The following is a 5,522-nucleotide window of genomic DNA, read 5'->3' as shown; positions in this document are numbered from 1 at the left end:
GGGGGGGGGGGTCATCTCTGGCCCCCAGGCTGCGGCCAGTCATTCACCTGTCACCCTCGGCCCTTCATGCTTCTTCTTTCTGACTAATAGTACTTCTCTGCCTTCTTCCGCTCTTCCTCTTCCAGCATTTAAAAATCATCCAGGGTATTAATGGATGAAGGGATAAGCAAAATACAGTACAGCCAGTCAATGGAATATGACTCAGCCATATGAAACTGAGAACTGGCTCATGCTCCACGGTGGTAGATGAACCTCAAAAACATTATGCTGAGTGAAAAAAGCCAAACACCAAGGACCCTGTTGCTGTCTGATTCCATGTATATAAAATGTTCAGGACAGGCAAACCCATAGAAGCAGAAAGCCGCTTGGTGGCTGTCAGGAGCTGGAGGAAGGGGCTGGAGAGTGGCTGCCCTATGGGGATGGGGTGTCCCTTTGGGGTGATAGAAATGTGTTGGAACTGACCTGAAAAACAAACAATCCAGTGAAGAAATGGGCAGAAGACATGAACAGACACTTCTCCAAAGAGGACATCCAGATGGCCAACAGACACATGAAACGATGCTCAGCATCCCTCCTCATCAGGGAAATACAAATCAAAACCACACTGAGATACCACCTCATGCCAGTCAGAGTGGCTAAAATGAACAAATCAGAGAACTCTAGATGCTGGCGAGGATGTAGAGAAACGGGCACCCTCCTACACTGTTGGTGGGAATGTAAACTGGTACAGCCCCTCTGGAAAACAGTGTGGAGGTTCCTCAAAAAGTGAATAATAGAACTCCCCCAGGACCCAGAAATAGCACTGCTAGGAATTTACCCAAGGGATACAGGAGTGCTGATGCATAGGAGCACATGTACCCCAATGTTCATAGCAGCACTCTCCACAATAGCCAAAACATGGAAAGGGCCTAAGTGTCCATCAACGGACGAATGGATCAAGGAGATGTGGTTTATCTACACCATGGAATACTACATGGCAATGAGAAACAGTGACATCTGGCCATGTGTAGCAACATGGATGGACCTTGAGGGTGTTATGCTGAGCGAAATAAGTCAGGCAGAGAAGGACAAATATCATATGTTTGCACGTATAGGAGGATTAGGAGGAACTTAACTGAGGAACAAGGGGAAGAAGAAGGGGGGAAATGGTGGGGGAGGGGGAGAGAGGCAAACCAGGAGAGACTTTTCAATGCTGAGAAACAAACTGAGGACTGATGGATGTGGAGGGAAGGGGGGAGATGGGCATGGAGGAGGGCACTTGTGGGGATGAGCACTGGGTGTTATATGGAAACCAACTTGACAAACTATTTAAAAAAAAGAAAGAAAGGAATGTGTTGGAACTTGATGGGGGTGATAGTTGCACTAAATGCCACTGAGCTGTATACTTAAAAATGGCAAGTGGGGGGGCGCATGGGTGGCTCAGTCAGTTAAGTGTTCGACTTCAGCTGAGATCATGATTTCACCATTTGTGGATTCGAGCCCCGCGTCCAGCTCTGTGCTGACAGCTCAGAGCCTGGAGTCTGCTTCCGATTCTGTATCTCCCTCTCTCTCTGCCCCTCCCCTGCTCACACTCTGTCTCTGTCTCTCTCAAAAATCAATAAACATTTAAAAAAATTGAATGGCAAGTGGTTAATTTTATGTGAATTTTATCTCAGTTTTGTCAAAAATCCTCAGAGGAAATCATCAATAAATGCCCAACCCAGTGGGTGAACACTGTTTGATGGGCACCAGGCTATTCATATACTCTCAGAGTATCTCCGCACGTGATACTGAGATTTATTTATTAATAACAGGAGGAGGGGATGGGAAGAAAACAGTACCTTGATAGTAGGGAAAGCTGGCCAACTTCACACAAGCGATCAAAGTTTAATATCACCAGTGTTAGGAATTGATGTCAGGTACCTCCTGATACGCGGCACTGGGGAGGCCAGCATCACCTGGTTCTGGACCTGTGGACCTGTGGTTCTGGACAAAGACACACTCCCTGGGTGGGAGGACCCAGCAGGCCAGGCCGCTGGAGGACGTCCTGAGAAACAAGTGGCCTCAATTCTCTCAACATGCGAATATCACAAAAGACAGGGAAAAGCTGAGGAACTGATTCAGATCAAGCAAATGTGGCACAATGCGGAAAGAGTTGGTGAATCTGGACAAAGGGCATATGGAAATCACGCTATTCTGCATTCGACATTATTTTAAAATAAAAAGGTTAAAAGTTGCCTGAAGCTCTCTGGGCTGCCCTGGTGAAAATCTCCAACCATGGCTTCTAGATGCTCAGCCTCTATATAGAGGTGACCCACCCCTAGGCTCCAGATTCCTAACCCATCCCTCCTCCCTGCGGCTAAATATGGGGGGGGGCAGCCTGCCTCTTTCTCCTCCTCATGGTGGCGAGTGTGACCCCTGACCTGTCCACTCCTCCTCCTTTCTCTGCTCCCTCCTGTGGGTGCAGACCTGTGTCTCTGCTACCGTGTTTTCCCTCTCATTTGGCCTTCCTGGCTGGGCTCCACTGGACCCGCCTCTGGGGAGCCCTCTCTGGGGGAGGAAGGTATACCGCAGCCCCTGGAACAAAGCCAGACATAAAGCCAGAGATTTATACGCACCTGTTGAATAAATGAATGAACAAATAAGTAACTACCCTCAAGCAGAGCCCTCACTAACCCCTTCCCAGACTCTGTCCCTCCCTCTGGCCTAGCTCTGAACCCACAGAGCTGGGGGCCTTTCTGTGTCCTGCTTTTTCTTCCTCGGAATGAGGGCTTCTCCAGGGCTGGGCTTGGGGCCCCTTTCAGGGTCCCCATTATCGCCACATGGACAGAGTGGGCTGCAGGGCGGCTTTGGAGCATGACTGGTTTTGGAAAAGGCAGTTGATCAAACTGAGCAAGGCTAAGCAGCAAAGCTGGGTGGGGCTGGGGGCTGGGGCGGACCTTTGGGGTTTACGGAGGGTAGTAAGGAGGAAGAGGGGTGCTTTCCAGGAGAGCTGAGATTAACTCTGCATGTGTGTGTGTGTGTGTGTGTGTGTGTGTGTGTGAGAGAGAGTGTGTGTGTGAGCGTGTGTGTGTGTGTGTGCACTCACATCCATGAGGCTCCTTCCTAATATGTGTCTGGGGTCTGAGGCTGCAAATGCTGCCCCAGGCTTAAGGCCTGGCTGGGCCTGAATTTTGGGTTTGTGTCTTATATTTTCAGTCCTCTTGAAGCTCTGTGCGCGTATGTCTGCGATGGGGCAGGGTGGTTGTGTGTGCATGGGATTCCTAGGACGTGCCTGGCCTCAGTTTTCGGGGATCTGTGTCTGTGCCCTGGCTCTGTGTGCGTCCCCGGGCTCTGAGTGTGTGTTGGGAGCGTGGGTGTTGACGAGGCTGGTGTGTCTGTCACTGCGGATTCAGCCCACGCCTCACCGCATGGCTGGCCTGAATTTCCANAGGGACTCAATGGGGGGAGGGGGCAGGGCCTCAGAGGTCCGCAGATTACGAGCCCAGGAGAGATCAGAGTTGGGGGTGTAGGGACTCAGGAATCAGGGGCTGGGAGCTTGAGGTGCAGGGATCAGGGACGCGAGATCGGGGGAACCAAGGATCTGGAGCACGCTCCCAATGCACACCCGTCTGGAGTCCCGGGAAGGTCACGAATTGGAGCCTCAGTACCCCCAGGCTGGGGACCCCTCGCACAAAAGCCCCCCTACACACCCAGGGCCGGCCTGGCCGGGCCGGGCGGGCGACGGGGAGGGGGCGCGAAGTTCTCGGAGCTCTGAACTCGGGGAAAACTTCTCAGGCCGGAGCGCGGCAAGTCCCGGAGCCGGAGTCGGAGCGGGAGCCGCAGCGGCGCCCGCGCCCCTTTCCCCGCCCGCGGCCCCGCTCCCTCCCTTGGCCGCAGGGACCCGGCGGCCCCGGGACCCCGCCCCCGCGAGGGGAGGGAAAAGGAGGGCGGGGGGCGCGAGCCCACGTGNNNTTGACACCCCCTCCCCCCCGGCCGGCCTCGCGCTTTCTTTGCCAGACAAAGCGGGACGGGCGGCGGGGTCTGGGCGGGGGCTGCGGGGGCGCACACCCCCAAGGGAGGCCTGGCCGGCGGAAGAGATACGCGGCCAGAGCGGCCGGGGTCCGGGGTCCCAGGGAGCCTCCGTGCGACTCTGCGCTGGGAGGGAAGGGCCTCCACAGCCCAGCCCGGTGCCCGATCGGGCAGGATCGGGCAGGAGCTGCCGCCCCCGCGGGGCCAGCGCGCACACACATGGCCTGTCACACACTTGCAGGCACACACAGCCCTGGGTCACACATACAGAGACGTAGACGTGCGCACGCACACACACACGACACCCGCAGACGTGGACACACAGCTCACACACTGACATTCGTACTCGTACAATCACCCGTGTTCCTAGGTACCATGGGTCACCAGCCCAAGGCCCTGCACGCGTTGCCTGCACACACATTCAGCACATGTAGACACGGATCCAAGACATGCCCACACCCAGTTTATACGTGCAGGCAGACGGTCACATCCAACGCGCACACAGACACACCTGAGAACACAGCGGTCACACACACAGAGCTGTGTACCCAGATAACGTCCACGCACAGGGACCCACCGCAGGTCCGGCCTGCACATCACAGCACGGGCGTGTGTACACACATGGACTTCAAGTGCACACACACGTGGCTCATCATATGGCCCCCTAGGGTGAGTTCACAGGCACCGGCCCTGTCCGGGTGGTAGGGTCCTGTCTCTGCTTATCCCCTGAGGAAGGGGACACAGGCCTCGTTGTCTTGTTCTCAGGTCCAGCTCACCTTATTCCGTCTCTCCCTCTGTGTCTCTGCACATCTCTCTCTTCTCTGAGGCAGTTTGCTTCTAGCTTCCTTTTTTGTATCTGTCTCTGCCTTTCTCTATCTCCCTCCATCTCTCTCTATCTGTGACCAGCCAGGGCACACACACACACACACACACACACACACACACACACAGGCCCCACACCTGCCATCACACACAGCTCTCCACTAGCTCACACCCAGCCGCACCCCAGACCAGTCTGGCGGGACAGTTAGACTGCCACACCTCAGAGGGACACAGCCCTCAGGGATGGGGACGCTGGACAGGGCAGCACATGCCTAGTGCCAGCTGCCCCTCCCTTCAAACCACACCTTATCCCTGCAACACCCAGTGTTGGCTGTGCGAGGGGTACCTGCCTTGGGCCCTCTCAGCAGAGCACTGTTCAGGTCTGCCCAGCTGGAGCAGATGTCCAACATCAGGGGGAAGTGAGAACCATGGCCCCCAGGCCTCCCTACCCCTGCCCTCTCCATTACCCTGGGGTCTGGGCGCATGGCCCCAGACCTCCCTCTAATGCCCAGGACCCTCACTTCCTGCCTTTGCACCCCCCATTCTGGCAGCTTCCTGAGTCCCCACATCTGGCACAAGTCAGCACCTCCTCCTGCCCGCCCCTGCCTTGTGGTTCCCAGGGCTTGAGCTGGCAGGGACAGCTGCAGCCCCAACAGCTGGGGCTGGGGCGGGGGGCCGTGGGAACTGTGGGTGGGGGGGCTCCATGCAGC

General features: G+C 55.8%; 1 protein-coding gene across 1 annotated transcript in view; it reads left to right on the top strand.

Moving 5' to 3' along the window:
* NOTCH3 (notch receptor 3) overlaps positions 1-5,522 on the top strand; it is a 43,999-nt gene that overhangs the window by 4,918 nt on the left and 33,559 nt on the right.

This window comes from Crocuta crocuta, unplaced genomic scaffold (assembly GCF_008692635.1).
Source record: "Crocuta crocuta isolate KB4526 unplaced genomic scaffold, BGI_CrCroc_1.0 scaffold755, whole genome shotgun sequence".
Taxonomy (NCBI): domain Eukaryota; kingdom Metazoa; phylum Chordata; class Mammalia; order Carnivora; family Hyaenidae; genus Crocuta; species Crocuta crocuta.
Note: the sequence above shows the minus strand (reverse complement) of the source record. Positions and strands in the feature narration are given on the sequence as shown.